At 37.7% G+C, this 17311-nt stretch overlaps 1 protein-coding gene and 1 pseudogene across 2 annotated transcripts in view; one reads left to right on the top strand and one right to left on the bottom strand.

Annotated features, from left to right (window-relative positions):
• LOC309644233 (olfactory receptor 10J3-like) overlaps positions 1 to 17311 on the top strand; it is a 130183-nt gene that overhangs the window by 87399 nt on the left and 25473 nt on the right. The gene's annotated exons all lie outside the window — the stretch shown is intronic.
• LOC309643660 (olfactory receptor 10J1-like) overlaps positions 1008 to 17311 on the bottom strand; it is a 460112-nt pseudogene continuing 443808 nt past the window's right edge. The window contains exon 2 of the transcript XR_014268551.1: positions 1008 to 16565. The product of XR_014268551.1 is annotated as an olfactory receptor 10J1-like (transcript). The remainder of the gene's footprint in view (positions 16566 to 17311) is intronic.

Genomic DNA, 17311 nt, shown 5'->3' on the forward strand with positions numbered 1-17311 from the left:
GAAGACCCAATGCAGCCAAAAATAAATAAATTAATTAATTAAAAAAAAAAATCTTCCAACAAACAAAAGTCCAGGACCAGATGGCTTCACAGGTGAATTCTATCAAACATTTAGAGAAGAGCTAATACCCATCCTTCTCGAACTCTTCCAAAAAGTTGCAGAGGAAGGAACACTCCCAAACTCATTCTATGAGGCCACCATCACCCTGATGCCAAAACCAGACAAAGATACTACAAAAAAAGAAAATTACAGACTGATATCGCTGATGAATATAGATGCAAAAATCCTCAACAAAATACTAGGAAACAAATCCAAAACATTAAAAGGATCATACACCATGATCAAGTGGGATTTATCCCAGGGATGCAGGGATTCTTCAATACACACGAATCAATCAATGTGATACACCATATTAACAAATTGAAGAATAAAAACCATATGATCATCTCAATAGATGCAGAAAAAGCTTTTGAAAAAACTCAACACCCATTTATGATAAAAACTCTCCAGAAAGTAGTCATAGAGGGAACCTACCTCTACATAATAAAGGCCATATACGACAAACCCACAGCAAACATCATTCCCAATGGTGAAAAATTGAAAGCATTTCGTCTAAAACCAGGAACAAGACAAGGATGTCCATTCTCACCACTATTATTCACATAGTTTTGGAAGTCCTAGCCACGGCAATCAGAGAAGAAAAAGAAATAAAAGGAATACAAATTGGAAAAGAAGAAGTAAAGCTGTCACTGTTTGCAGATGACATGATACTATATATAGACAATCCTACAGATGCCACCAGAAAACTACTAGAGCTAATCAATGAATTTGGTAAAGTTGCAGGATACAAAATTAATGCACAGAAATCTCTTGCAGTCCTATACACTAATGATTAAAAATCTGAAAGAGAAATTAAGGAAACACTCCCATTTACCATTGCAACAAAAAGAATAAAATACCTAGGAATAAACTTACCTAGGGAGACAAAAGACCTGTATGCAGAAAACTATAAGACACTGATGAAAGAAATTAAAGATGATACCAACAGATGGAGCGATATACCATGTTCTTGGATTGGAAGAATCAATATTGTGAAAATGACTATACTACCCAAAGCAATCTACAGATTCAGTGCAATCCCTATCAAATTACCAATGGCCTTTTGTACGGAACTAGAACAAAAAATCTTAAAATTTGTATGGAGACAAAAAAGACCCTGAATAGCCAAAGCAGTCTTGAGGGGAAAAAATGGAGCTGGAGGAGTCAGACTCCCTGACTTTAGACTATACTACAAAGCTACAGGAATCAAGACAATATGGTACTGGCACAAAAACAGAACTATAGATCAATGGAACAAGGTAGAAACCCCAAAGATAAACCCACACACCTATGGTCAACTAATCTCTGACAAAGGAGGCAAGGATATATAATGAACTAAAGGCAGTCTCTTCAATAAGTGGTGCTGGGGAAACTGGACAGCTACATGTGAAAGAATGAAATTAGAACACTCCCTAACACCATACACAAAAATAAACTCAAAATGGATTCGAGACCTAAATGTAAGACCGGACACTATAAAACTCTTAGAGGAAAACATAGGAAGAACACTCTTTGACATAAATCTCAGCAAGATCTTTTTTGATCCACCTCCTAGAGTAATGGAAATAAAAACAAAAATAAACAAATGGGACCTAATGAAACTTAAAAGCTTTTGCACAGCAAAGGAAACCATAAACACGATGAAAAGACAACCCTCAGAATGGGAGAAAATATTTGCAAATGAATCAATGGGCAAAGGATTAATCTCCAAAATATATAAACAGCTCATGCGACTCAATATTAAAAAAACAAACAACCCAATAGAAAAATGGGCAGAAGACCTAAATAGACATTTCTCCAAAGAAGACATACAGATGGCCAAGAAGCACATGAAAAGCTGCTCAACATCACTAATTATTAGAGAAATGCAAATCAAAACTACAATGAGGTATCACCTCACACCAGTTAGAATGGGCATCATCAGAAAATCTACAAACAACAAATGCTGGAGAGGGTGTGGAGAAAAGGGAACCGTCTTGCACTGTTGGTGGGAATGTAAATTGATACAGCCAATATGGAGAACAGTATGGAGGTTCCTTAAAGAACTAAAAATAGAATTACCATATGACCCAGCAATCCCACTACTGGGCATATACCTAGAGAAAACCATAATTCAAGAAGACACATGCACCCCAATGTTCATTGCAGCACTATTTACAATAGCCAGGTCATGGAAGCAACCTAAATGCCCGTCGACAGACAAATGGATAAAGAAGATGTGGTACATATATACAGTGGAATATTACTCAGCCATAAAAAAGAATGAAATTGGGTCATTTGTAGAGATGTGGATGGGCCTAGAGACTGTCATACAGAGTGAAGTAAGTCAGAAAGAGAAAAACAAATATCATATATTAACGCATGTATGTGGAACCTAGAAAAATGGTGCAGATGAACCGGTTTGCAGGGCAGAGGTTGAGACACAGATGTAGAGAACAAATGTATGGTCACAAAGGGGGGAAAGCAGCAGGGGGTGAGGGTGGTGGTGTGAGGAATAGGGAGATTGGGATTGACATGTATACACTGATGTGTATAAAATGGATGACTAATAAGAACCTGCTGTATAGAAAAATAAATAAAATAAAATTCAACATTTCAAAGAAAAAAGATAGAGTAATTCACTTTAGAAAGTCTCTGAAAATTGTAATTAGGTGTTGAAATTAATATTGAAAATATTGCAAAGGGGATGAACTTTTCATTACATTCTATCACTTTTTGGAAACACTGATTTTGGCTGAGACGGTTCTCCAATTTTAAACACACACATACACACACACACACAAGTACACACATACACACCGACATACACATGCATCTCTAGCTGCTTTGTTTCTCTGACCATGTAAGAGTGGTGCACTCTTCCTTTTAGACAAAGCTATCAAACAGCTGAGCAACATCCTCTCTTGAACAAATAAAGCAGATGGAGTTGTATGCAAAACAGTCAAACAGGCTTTAGCGTAATATAGAAAAAAATAATAAAATAAAAATATAAAATAAAACCAAACCTACTAAATAGAATTTAGGAATGTTCTCTGCATATACCTATGTGTGTGTGTGTGTGTGTGTGTCCTTTTTTGTAATCCAAATGGACTGTATTCTGTGTACTGTTATATGACTTGCTTTTTGACATAACAATACATTTGAGATGTCTTTAGAAAACAATACATGAAGGTTTTTATCATTCATTTGAACAATTGCATATAGTAAGGTAAGAGTATAACATAATTTATTTACTCTATTCTAAATATCCATGGATATTTAGGCTGTTTGCAGTTTTTGGCATTTTTAAAGGGTATTATAAAGAAAATCACTTTATATATAAAGTTCATATATAATTGTACACTTCTGGGAGCACATCTGTAGGATACATTCCTGAAAGTAAGACTTCTTAGACAGTGATATGTGCATTCAAAAACTTAATAACTTTTGCCAAACTGAAACCAAAATAAGAGGTATTAATTTACACACTTTTCATATACTTATTAATCATTTGTACTTCATTTGCTGTGAATGTCCATTTACATATCTTGCTCATTTTTCATATTCTGTCATCATTTTCTTGTAAGAGTTCTATAATAAGGAAATATGCCTTTTATTATACATGTTGCAGTATTTTTCTTCTGTTTACCATTATTACTGAGTTTGTGAGTTTGAAATTTTATTAGCATTTTATTTATGTGTTTATCAAGGCCTTCCTAACTCCAACATTATTTTTTATAAGTACCCATGTCTTCTATACTTTTTATGTTTCAGTATTTGATTCATCTGGAATCAAATTGGTTGTAAGAAACAAAGATGTACTTCTTAAAATGAAATCAGATGCACCTTTTATTATTACTTATAACTAGGCCATTGTCTCAACACCATATATCGAATAATAAAAATATCTCATATTGTTACTACATTATGCTACCGTATGCTAAATCTGCCCCTCCTCCCACAATTATTCTTCTTTGGAATTTCCCCAGTTATTCTCACATTTAACAATTAATGGTATTTTTATTGATTTCTCATTGTATTCACAGAAATTTAAGAATAAACATCTTTAGTCTATAATACTGAGGCTTTCTACACAAAGCAAGATTTAAATGGTAATGTTTGTCTTCTTTTATGTGTTTCAGTAGGGTTTTAAAATATTCTTCATGTAGAAGATGAGTATTTTCGATTTCCATGTATTTGATCTGTTTTGTTTCATTTAGGAATGAGATATCTTCTTCCATTATATTTTCTAAAGGACTATTATTTTCATCACTTAGCTTTCCAGTTCACTCTCACTGGTATCTTAATCTAAATAATTCCTCAATTTATAAAGCCCTACATTTTATATCTTTGTTTATTTCTGTCATTTTCAAAGTTCCATGTTACTGCCCCCTTCTGTCCTCCCTACCCTGTTAAGATTCCACAGACTACCATTTAATTGCATTCACCTTTAATTCACGTGCCCCTATCTAACCTGACATAATACCAGTCTTGGTTAAATCAAATTTTCCTCTTGTGCAGAGCACCCATTCAGCTGAACTTCACTGGTGGAAAATACATTCTTATGATAACTGGTCTTGCTTAGAAGTCATGACATTTAACACTAAGTGGGGTCTTGATGTTACTGGGGAACCCCTCTGTATTCCTGCCTACCATTATTTCTCTCACCCTCTTTGCCTCTTTTCACACATTTTTTTCTATTCTCTAACTTCCAAAGATTCTTCCTTATCCTTTTTTAAGCACATGACTTTATTTTCTATTTCATTAAGAACAATTAAAGCAGTTAGGAGAGATCTTCCATGTAGTCCCACCAACACATCAACCCAACCTTGTGCATCTGTGCTCAGTACCAATCCTTGTGTACTCTCACTGTGGGGAGCACTCCATGCACTTCTAACAAGACCATCTATGCACTTGTGCACTGCACCCCAATCCCCTTTCCCTTACTCAGGACTTTGCTTTAGCAGTTTTCCTCTATGTCTTTTGAATCATCAAATTTGCATTAGATCACTTTCGTTTACAAACTTATTTGCTTGTAATTTTCCTCATCCTAAAGGAACAAATATAAAGGCCAATAAAAACAACCTTCCTGTGATCCCATATTCTTCTCCAGCTATGGCCTCATTTATTTGCTCCCTTTTACGTCAAAACTCTTTGAAGGAATTGCATTGTCTTCAGTTTCTCTCCTTTTCTCTCTTGAATTCACACTAAACAGGCTTTTATCACCATCTCTCATACAGATTTTTTTCGATGAGACCGAACACCTCGTATTGCCAAATCTAACAATCAATTCTAACACAACGTACTTGGCATATTGGCAGCATTGGACCCAATTGACTAATTTCTCTTACTTGGAAATCTCTTTTCATGTGGTTTCCAGGACACACCCTTTTTTAGTTTTCATATTTTCCAATTCCAGTGTCATATCTCTTTTCTCCTCAATCTCATGATGTTGGACTACCTCAAGTTTCAGCCAAAAACCACTTCTGTATTTACAGTTGCAACCTAGTGATCACTTCCTCTTCTGGCTTTAAACAATTTCCAAACTTAAATCTCCAGTCCATACTTCTTTCCAAAATCCAAAGTTGTATGTTCAACAGTCATCTCATTTTCTCTTCTTGAATATCTCCTCAGCATCTCAAATAGAACATGTCCCCAACTGAACTGATAAACTCTTCACTCAAAGGGACACTTTGTTCCAAGCTGCCATCACCTCTAACTTAGACCACAGCAGCAAGGCCCTGACTGGCCTCTCCCTGCTTCTCCTTTGGGTCTGGGGGTTGATTACAGTAGCAGTCAGAGTAAAGATTTTAATGTCTAAATCAAATCAGGTAGCCCCTTTGCTCAGATGGCTCTACAATGAATTTTTAACCCTCTTAGAATAAAATTCAAAGTCCTTACCATAGCTTATAAGACCACAGTTTCAATCTTCCCCTTAATTGCCTTGGTCATTACCCTCCAGCCACGCTGGCCTATTTTTTGTTCCTCACACATGCCAAGGTTAACCTCTCCCTAGATCTTATCTTAGCTTGGAGCACTCTTCCCCACGTTCTGTGTGGCTCACTCACTCCTTCATTCATTCTTCTGCTCAAACATCACCTTTCCTGACCACCTGATCAGGTGGACCACCTGACCACCTGATGGGCTACTGTTTCCTGCTGCCAGGAATGACTATCCTTTTGTCCTTTTTTCCTTTTGCTTTTTCTCCAAACACTATCACTTCCCAAAATAACATTACATATAACTTATATACTTTTAAAATCATCTATGTACCTCTTGGAAAATAAGTTCTGTGACAGCAGGAACTTTGCTTCATTCACTGCTTGTTTGTTTTTGTTAGTGATTTTTGCTCTCCTCTGTTTGGTATTTTGCCTGGAATAGTTTTCCATCCCTTATTTTCAACCTTCCTGTTTTGTTTTAGATAGTGATAAGTGCTAAAACAAACAAACAAACAAACAAAAACATAAAACACCTAATAGAGTGCCCACATTGGTGGGCATTACAGTAGATGAAGTGATCAGGGAAGGACTCCTTAAAGATTACTTCTCATTTTAGTTGAGGCTTGAATGACAGAGAATGAACATGCATAAATGAATGAATGGTAATCTGTAGAAAAAGAGCACTCTAGACTGAAGGAATAGCAAGTATAAAGTTCTTAAGTGGGAATAAACCTATGTTGATTGTTACCGGACTAGTAGGTAAGAGGTTAGACATAAGAGATGAGGTCATTCTTAATGGCATGGAGTGACAAGGACAGGTAGAGCCTATAGGTCATCATGAGGAGAGTAAATTATATTCCAAGTACAATGGGAATCCATTGGGTATTTTTAATTAGGGGAAGAGCATGATCTGATTTTCATCTTTAAAAGAAAACTTTGGCTGTTGTGTAGAGAATTGATTGGAAAAGAATAAGAATAAACAAGGAGAGTAGATACTGAGAGACGATTGTTTCTGTATAGGAGCAGTTTCAGTGGAGATGGATGGAAATGGATAAATTTATTTTGTAGGTAGAACTGACAAAACTTGTCAGGAAATACTACTCGACATGGCCTCAAAGGCTAATTTTCTCTCCCCTTTCAGTAATTTTACAAAGAGCTGACAGTGGAAGAATAGGTTGATACTAACTGCTGAGTTCTTGATGCTCCCTCTTCTAACAAGGATCTTTCAACTAAGAAGCTCCTGTTGTTATGTAATCACTTAGATGTTTCCTGTTCCTCTTTTTTATTTTTAATAAATATGCCACTCCTATGAAAGATCGTATATCAACTTGACAGAGAGAAACATTTGACAAAATCCAGCACCCATATATGACAAAAACTCTTAGTAAGTTAAGAATTGAAGGGAATTATCTCAATTTGATAAAGAGCATATCCAAAAAAAAAAAAAAATTCAATAGGATCATACTTAATTGTGAAAGACTGAATGCTTCCTCCCTAAAATCAGGGACAAGGCAAGGATATCTGCTCTCACCACTCTTACTTAACATGGTAATGGAGGTTCTGCCCACTGCAATAAGACACAAAGAGGAAATAAAAGGCATATAGATCAGAAAGGAAGAAGTAAAACTGCCCCTATTTATGTGGGTGACATAATTATCTATGTAGAAAGACACAAGGTATTTGCAAAAGCAAAATAAAACAAAAAAACTTCCTAGAACTAGTGAGTTAGGTAAAGTTACAACATACAGTATCAACATCTGAAAATTAATGACATTTCTATATACTAACAGTGAAAATGAGGGAACCAAGATTAAAAGCACAATATCATTTACAACAGGGGTCCCCAACCCCTGGGCCATGGACCACTACTGCTCCATGGACTTTTAGGAACCAGGCCGCTCAGCAGGAGGTGAGCACCGGGAGAGCGAGCAAAGCTTCATCTGTATTTACAGCCACTCCCCATGGCTTGCATTACTGCCTGAGCTCCACCTCCTGTCAGATCAGCGGTGGCATTAGAATCTCATAGGAGCACGAACCCTACTATGAACTGTGCATGCAAGGGATCTAGGTTGAGTGCTCCTTATGAGAATCTAATGCCTGATGATCTGAGGTGGAGCTGAGGCAGTGATGCTAGTGCTGGGGAGCAGCTGCAAATACAGATTATCATCAGCAGAGAGGTTTGACTGCATGGAGACCATAATAAATCAACTGCTTGCAGGCTCATATCAAAGCCCGATCAGTGAGTGGCAAGTGAAAACAAGCTCAGGGCTCCCACTGATTCTGCATTATGATGAATTGTATAATTATTTCATTATATATTACAATGTAATAATAATATAAATAAAGTACACAATAAATGTAATGTGCTTGAATCATCCCCAAACCATCCACTCCCCACCCTGGTCTGTGGAAAGATTGTCTTCCACGAAACCAGTCCCTGGTTCCAAAAAGGTTGGGGACCACTGATTTACAGTTTCTCCAAAGAAAATGAAACACTTAGGTATATGCTTAACAAAACATGTATAAGATTTGTATGCTGAAAAATTACTAAATGCTGGTGTAAGAAATCAAAGAAGACTTAAATGGAGAGACATACTTTGGTCACGAACTGGAAGACTCAACACTATAAAGTTGTCAATTTTCCTTAAATTGATCTATAGATTTAATGCAATTCCTATAAAAGTCCTGGCAAGCATTTTTGTAGACATAGACAAGCTTATTCTAAAATTGATATGGAGATACACAGGCCTTAGACTAAAGGCCTAAACTAAAATAATCCTGATAAAGAAGAATAACGTGAAAGGAATCACTCTACCCAAAATTAAGATTTACTATACAGCTACATTAATCAAGATACTGTGGTATTGTTGGAGCAGTAGACACATAGATCACTAGAACAGAAATGGAAAACTCAGAAATTGATGCACAGAAATACGCTTAACTGATTTTTGACAAATATGCAAAGTGGACGATGGTAGCCCTTAAAAAAAATTAAACTGAAGCAATTGGATATCTGTAGGCAAAAATTTAACCTTGATCTAAATCTCACAGCTTATTACCAAAAAACTCACAATGGATCATTGACTTAAATGTAAAAAATAAAACTGTAAAACTTCTAGAAAAAAATTATAGAAAAATGTGTAAAATATGGAAACACAAAAGACCCCAAATAGCCAAGACAATCTTGAGAAAGAAGAGTAAAGCTGAGGTATCATACTCCCTGATTTTGAATTATACTACAAAGCTACAATAATCAAAATAGTATGGTACTGACACCAAAACAGACACATAGATCAGTGGAACAGAATAGAGAGCCCAGAAATCAACCCACTCTTATATGGGCAATTAATCTATGACAAACAAAACAATATACAATGTACAATGGGGAGAGGGCAACCTCTTCAATAAATGGTTTTGTGAAAACAGTACAGCTACATGCAAATGAATCAAATTAGACTACTGTCTCATACCATGCACAAAAATAAATTCAAAATGGATTAAACACTTAAATGTAAGACCTGAAACCATAAAACTTTTAGAGGAAAACATAGGTAGTAAACTCTTTGACATTTATCTTAGTGATATTTTTTTGGATATGTCTCCTCAGGCAAGGGCAACAAAAGCAAAAATAAATAAATGAGACCACATCAAGCTTAAAAGCTTTTGCACAGTGAAGGAAACTATCAGCAAAATGAAAAAGCCACCTACTGAATAAGAGGAGATATTTGCAAATGATAGATCCAGTAAGGGATTTTTAAAAAAGCTCATACAATTCAACATCATAAAAACCAAACAACCCAATTGAAAATGGACAGAATACCTGAATAGACATTTTTTCCAAAGAAGACCTACAAATGGCTAACAGGCACATGCTCAAAAGATGCTCAACATCACTAATCCTCAGGGAAATGCAAATCAAAACCACAATGAGACATTACCTCGCACCTGTCAGAATGGCTATTATCAAAAAGATGACAAATAACAAGTGATGGTGAGAATGTGGAGAAAAGGGAACCCTCATACACTGTTGATGGAAATGTAAATCGGTAGAGCCACTATGGAAAACAGTATGGAGATTCCTGAAAAAATTAAAATTAGAATTACCATTTGACCCAGAAATTCCACTCCTGAGTATTTATCAGAAGAAAACAAAAACACTAATTAGAAAAGTTACATGCCCCCCAGTGTTCATTACAGCATTATTTACAATAGCAAAGATATGGAAGCAACCTAAGTGTCCATCAATAGTTGAATGGATAAAGAAGATGTGGTAAATATTTACAGTCGAATATTAGCCATAAAAAAGAATGAAATCTTGCCATTTGTGACAACATGGATGGACCTAGAGGGTATTATGCTAAGTGAAAGAAGTTAAACACATACTGTATGATTTCACTTATATGTGGAATCTAGAAAGCAAAACAAATGAACAGACATAACAAAACAGAAACAGAGTCATAGAGAACAAACAGGTGGTTGCCAGAGGGGAAAGGGATGGGAGAAGGAAAGAAATAGGTGAGGGATATTGAGGTACAAACTTCCATTTGCAAAATAAATGAGTCATGGTTATGAACATAACTATGTACATCTTTGTATGGTGACATCGTAACTAGGGTTATCATGGTTGATCACTTTGAAATGTAAAAAGTAAAAAAGAAAAGGAGACTTAAACCAATGGAAAATAATACTATGTTTTTAATATGGAGGCTTAAGATCATTAAAATGTTGGTTTTTCATAAATTAGTTAATAAATGCAATAGGATTTCAATAAAATAATAGCAGAGTTTGGTTTGCTTGTATGTATGTCACTGTGCTGAGTATGTGTGTGTGTTGGGGAGAGGTGTAAGTTAAACAAGCTGCTTCTAAAATTTATATGAAAAATTTAAACAGGCAAAACACCTAAATATATTCTGAAGAAGAATAATGGCAGGTAGCTATCTCTATTAGATGATAAAACATTTTAAAAGATCTATGATAATTAATGTTGACACATTAAATAAATATATAAATACAATAGAATAAAAATTCTACATTATTTCCATATTTCACATTGTTTCAGAGGACTTTCATTTGCCCCAGGGAATGGTAAGCCCAAAAGAATCCAGAAAAAAAAGATCAATTGAATTTCAAAAAGATTTTTTTAAACTCATAACTAAAACATTTGTCTTAAAAGCTGAAATAGTTTTTAACTTTAGCAAACTTTTCTAGAGAGTAAAGCTACATTTAGTTTACAAAGAATTATTTTGAATATCAAAAGTCTAAGCACTAAAATTACTTTGTATGTGAAATGTATAATGTAAACTACTACAGAGTTAGGAAGAATTTAGGTTTTTCTGCCAAAATAAAATAAAGGTATCCAGCTTTGTGGAGACGATAACACTGGAGTTAGTTGGATATTGGGGAAGGCCCACTCTTAGATCTACCAGCAGATACCAGGTTTACCCTGCTGTAAGGAAGGACGGGTGACAACTGGTAAAGCAGAAGGGATATGTCCCTCACTTCCCAGCCTCAGAAAACATGTGAATCCTGGTGGAGCAGAAACAGTTGAGTGATACATCCAAGTGGATGTCTTGGTGACACCCCACTGTGTCTTACTTACTCCATTATAGGGTCAAGGGTGCAACTGTATGTCCAATTGCCCTCAAGCAGTGGTTGAGAAAGGGCCAGTGGATATAGAGTAGTCACAAGGAAGATGAAGGGCAGGAATCACATTGATTAAAGAACATGATAAGACCAGAGTCATCACAGTAGATAACAAGGATGACCACGGGAGTCATGTATTTACATAGAAGTCCAACATGGACAGGTGGAAGTGACTATGGATCAGGTACCTCTTCCTCCATGCTAAGAAAACTAGAAGGCTTTGTTACCAACCCAGGGTTCTTGGACTCCTTAATCAATAGAAATTGATAAGAGTTCAAACTAGAAATTCAGGCAAGGCTTTATTGGTACTTGTGTTGTGGCACAAGGGAGTGAAAGCAAGTAGCAGGTTCCCTTGCTCACTCCTGAGTGGGGGTGAGCTGGTCCCTTAAATGGGGTGAGGGTAGGGGTGGACCCTTGGGTCAAGCCAGAGGGGTGGCTTAGGTGGTCTGCACACCCCCTTGGTGGTGCTTTGTGCAGGGATCATGTGCAGGACCCTGCTTTTGCTTGACAGCTCAGAAGTGGAAGTTGGGTTTTTGGAAGTTGGGTTTTCATTTTGTATCTTTTTTTTTTTAATGAATTTATTTTTATTTATATTATTTATTTTTGGCTGCCTTGGGTCTTCGTTGCTGTGCACGGACTTTCTCTAGTTGCAGCGAGCGGGGGCAACTCTTCATTGCGGTGCACTGGCTTCTCATTTTGGTGGCTTTTCTTGTTGCAGAGCATGGGCTCTAGGTGGGTGGGCTTCAGTAGTTGTGGCTCACAGGCTCAGTAGTTGTGGCGCACGGGCTTAGTTGCTCCGTGGCATGTGGGATCTTCCCAGACCAGGGCTCGAACACATGTCCCCTTCATTGGCGGGTGGATTCTTAACCACTGCACCACCAGGGAAGTCCCAGTCGTTTTGTATCTTATTGTTCGTAATTGCCTGACTGCCATGTGTGCAGTTACTTTTAGGCCCTTATAGTTTCTTTGTATTCTGTTGCTGGAGGAGTGTTTTGTCCAGGTGCAAGCACTGCAACAAAGGGTCCCAGGTCCCAGGTCCAGCCTGTCTCACCTGCACCAGAACTTGTTTCACCCAGAGGATAATGGGAAAGAAAGGGCAGGAGCAGGGCCTTGAATTTCATTGTTTACTCATAAAATGACTTAATTACTAAATTGCCCCAGTTTACATGAAAAAGACTAGATGACTTTTTTCTGTCAGGCAGATTGGGAGCTCAGAATTACAAAGTAGACTGAACTGCAGAACTGTTTTAAAGTTAGATTTTTAGGTGCTTGCATGCATAGCCTATAAAATGCACAATCATTTTACAGATTTTAATATTTTTATATTTCAAAAATATTTTATAATGAGAATACTGTGTAGTCATGTGAATCTTATGTATCTTTTAATAAATAGATCATATAATAATTTTTATTTGCTCAGTAATTATCGATTTTGATCATTATAGTTTGATTCAACACCTATGTTGTGTCACAAATTAAGTCTAAAGTTCACGCTGATTCTTTTTTATATTTTTAAGGTGAGGAGCAGTAAATCGCCTTTTATTATTCCATTTCTAACTCAGTTGCTTTAATTTTATGGAGGTTTTCATGTCAAAATCCTTTACTGTCGACTCCTTTCAGGTTTTCAGGACTAATGAAATTGCCTAATTTATCAGAAAGGTGTTATGCTGACTCTTCATATTTCCGTTTAATTCTCTTTCTTTGCCTTTGTGACTTAGCTTATAAAGGGCAGGAGAGGACCCAATCTGAAGGACCTTTCCTAAACTCTCTTTGGCTCCTCCTGACCCTCCCCTTGTACTTTGGCTTCTCTTGCTCTCCTACCACAGGAAGCTCCAATTTGGATCTGCTTCTAACTTTTCTTTCCTTTCAGCCAATTTCACAGCATTCTTTCAACAATTTGCTCCCTGAGCTGTTAGTCTTCTCTTCCTCTGAGGCTGCTGTGCATCCTGTCCATGAGAGAGACCCTTCTTTCAACCCCACAAGGACTTCTTTATGTGGCTCATCTCTAGCCAGGAGAAGCGAAGCATCAGACCAAGTCATGTGTGCTGCATGCCCATCATATGCAGTTAGGAGTTCTCTCCACTTAACTTCCTCACTTCCCACCCCATGGTTCCCTTTCCTTTGAAGTCCCACATATTTGAAAATATTCTCTCTAGAAGGATTTTAGCTCACTGCAAACCCATTTTCTAAAAGATATCTATATTTTTGCTTTGCTTATCTTATTAAAGCACAAGGCACTTAGATTTCTACACAATATCCTCCCTAGTGACCACTTGTTCAAGCATCCAATTTATGTTAAAAGGGGATTCAGTGCAGTGGCGATTTTAACGTGGTTTATACCACATTAAAAAGTGGACTGGTCACTTTAAATTTAAGCTTGAGATAAACACTAGATCACATTCTGACCTTGTAATTATCTACTGGAATACGGCCAATGGGTGTCTTTGAGTGACTTTTGCTTTTATTTATGTTAACAAAAGGTTGAGGAAGTGAAAATCAATTATTAGAGGCTAGACCCCAGCTCCACTTTTGCCCTGGCTGTGATGTATGAGACTTCACTAATCATTTGAAATCTTGGTTCTGTAACTTTACCTATATAGGCTTCCTCCTGGAAGGCATGCACACCTATTTGGGTAGGGATTTCATCTTAGGAAAGGGATTTCCTACCCACCACTCTCCACAGAGCCTCCTGGACTTCTTCATTTCTTAGACTACACACAACAGGGTTTAGTAAAGGTGTGATGACAGTTAGGTCACTGAGATCATCCTTGGTGTTCTCTGACTTGGGCTTGGCGAAGGGAGTGGAGGCACAGCCGTAGTGGACCATGACCACAGTGAGGTAGGAGGCACAGATGGCAAAGGTCTTCTTCCGGCCCTCGGTGGAGGCGATCTTGAGAATGGTGGAAATAATGAGGACGTAGGAGATGAAGAAGGTTGCAGGGCCTGTAATGACCAAGATGCTGATAATTAAGGTCAGGATATCATTGATGATTGTGGTAGCACAGGCCAGGTCCAACACAGGTTGAACATCGCAGAAAAAATGCTCAATCAGTGCCTTGCAAAAGGGCAGTCTGAAAATGGCCACAGCCTGAACCAGCGAGAGTGAGAAGCCCATGGCACAGACTGAGGATGCCAGCCTGGCACAGACCCTCCAGTTCATGATGATCGAGTAATAAAGTGGGTGGCAGATGGCCGCATAGCAAGCGTACCCCCTTACTGCCAATAGGAGGCAGTTGGTGATGGCAAAGCCAAGGAAGAAAAAAGCTGAGTCCCACAGCCCTCCAGGGAAGTGGATTGGCTCAGACCTACAAGGCTGGAAAGCATGCGAGGGATGATGACCAGGGAGTAGAAAGTCTCTGATAGGAGATGACACTTAGAAAGAAGTACATGGGGGTGTGGAGGTGATGGTCAATGCAGATTACAGTCACAATGATGACATTGCCAGCCAGAGTTAGAATATACAGGGTGAGAAACACCACAAAGAGTGTGAGCTGATGTTCTTGGAAGTTGGAGAAACCTTGGAAAATAAACTCTCTTACGTCTGTGTGGTTGGCTGTGCTCATTGAAGATCTCAGGTCTGAAAGACAAAGTCAGCACCATCTCTTTGGACCAGAGACTGCCCTGCCCTCTGGTGAGCACACTGTCCAGAGCAAAGATTCAACACCACAAAGACCCAGTTCAAAACTTCATGAATCAACTGCCTTTTCCAGGGGCACGGCAGACTAGGTCCTAGAACTGGAATTAAAGATACAGAGAATTCGGGCTTCCCTGGTGGCACAGTTGTTAAGAATCTGCCTGCCAGTGCAGGGGACACGGGTTCAAGCCCTGGTCCAGGAAGATCCCACATGCCGTGGAGCAACTAAGCCTGTGCACCACAACTACTGAGCCTGCGCTCTAGAGCCCACGTGCCACAACTACTGAAGCCCAGATGCCTAGAGCCCATGCTCAACAAGAGAAGCCACGGCAATGAGAATCCTGTGCACCACAACGAAGATTAGCCCCCACTCACCGCAACTAGAGAAAGCTCGCACGTAGCAACGAAGACCCAACACAGCCAAAAATAAATAAATAAATTTATTAAAAAAAAAAAAAGATACAGCGAATTCGAGCAACACTATTTAAAAGTTTGAGGTAAAGCATTCTTGTCAAGTGCTCCTGGGTCATATAAAAAATGACAACCTATGTATGGCCCATGAAATTGGTCTCAAAATTTTCTTAAAACTGGATTTTCTTAAAATGTAGACCACAGTCTCAGGCCACAGTGTAATTAAGTTAGAAATTGTCACAGAAAGGAACTTGAAAAATTACAAATAGTTGATAATCTAACCAATGGTTCAAAGAGGAACTAATAATGGAAGTTAGAAAATATTTAGAATTAAAGAATAATAAAAGAATCATGTACCAAAACATGTACAATGCATTTGGAACATAATTAGAGGGAAGTTTGTAGTTTAAAATGCTTGTTTGTTACAATTTTTTTTAAAGGCTGAAAATTAATGAGTAGAGCATCCATCCTAAGAAGTTATAAAACTAAGATAAAAAAAGACAGTAGAAGGAAAAAAATAATGACACAATGTTAATGATATATAAAAGAAAGATAAAACAGACAAGGTCCACAAGGGTAAAAGTTTATAAACTTTAGGTAAAATGCTAGTGAAACTGACCAAGAAAAAAAAAGGAGGACATAAACTCTAGTATGAATTAATAAAGGGGTACAATAACAGAAGTTTCAGACACAAAAAGATGAAAAGCAACATTATGAACAACTTAATATCAATACATTTTTAAACTTCAATGAAATGGATGCATTTCTAGAAAAATAATTACTTACCAATATTGAATGAAGAAGAAGATTCTTGAAAACTATTGGAAATAAAGACAATAATGAAAAATCTACAAATAAACCTCCAGGCCAAGAACAATTTACCAATATGTGCTATAAAACATTCAAGGGTAAATTAATTTTAGTCTTACACAAACTATGTTTGGTAATAGAAAAAGAGGGTATAGGGGAGCAAAAGAGACCAAAATGTGTCTCTTTAGCATGAGAATTAATTTAGGCTGATTATTTTTTTTTATAAATTTATTTATTTATTTTTGGGTGCGTTGGGTCTTCGTTGCTGCGTGCGGGCTTTCTCTAGTTGCTGCGAGTGTGGGCTACTCTTCATTGCAGTGCATGGGTTTCTCATTGCAGTGGCTTCTCTTGTTACAGAACATGGGCTCTAGGTGTGTGGGCTTCAGTAGTTGTGGCACGTGGGCTCAACAGTTGTGGTTCATAGGCTCTAGAGTGCAGGCTCACTAGTTGTGGCACACGGGCTTAGTTGCTCCGTGGTATGTGGGATCTTCCTGGACCAGGGCTTGAACCCGTGTGCCCTGCATTGCCAGGCAGATTATTAACCACTGTGCCACTAGGGAAGCCCTAGGCTGATTATTTTTAAGGTCCAAAGACTCAGGAAGAATCTTTGACCTTTCCTCTAACTGACTAAAAGAATGTAGATGGATGACTTGTTCCAGGAAGGGAGCTAGCACGATAGATAACTATGGTATGAACCAGGTATTGTAGACAGGGAGGAACCTAGCAAAGTCTGCTTTTTAAAATTTCTGGGTCCCATTGTTTCTGCCTGGCCCAGCAAGCATTTGTTTACCAAACA

The sequence above is a fragment of the Balaenoptera physalus genome (assembly GCF_965194825.1).
Source record: "Balaenoptera physalus genome assembly, chromosome: 1".
Taxonomy (NCBI): domain Eukaryota; kingdom Metazoa; phylum Chordata; class Mammalia; order Artiodactyla; family Balaenopteridae; genus Balaenoptera; species Balaenoptera physalus.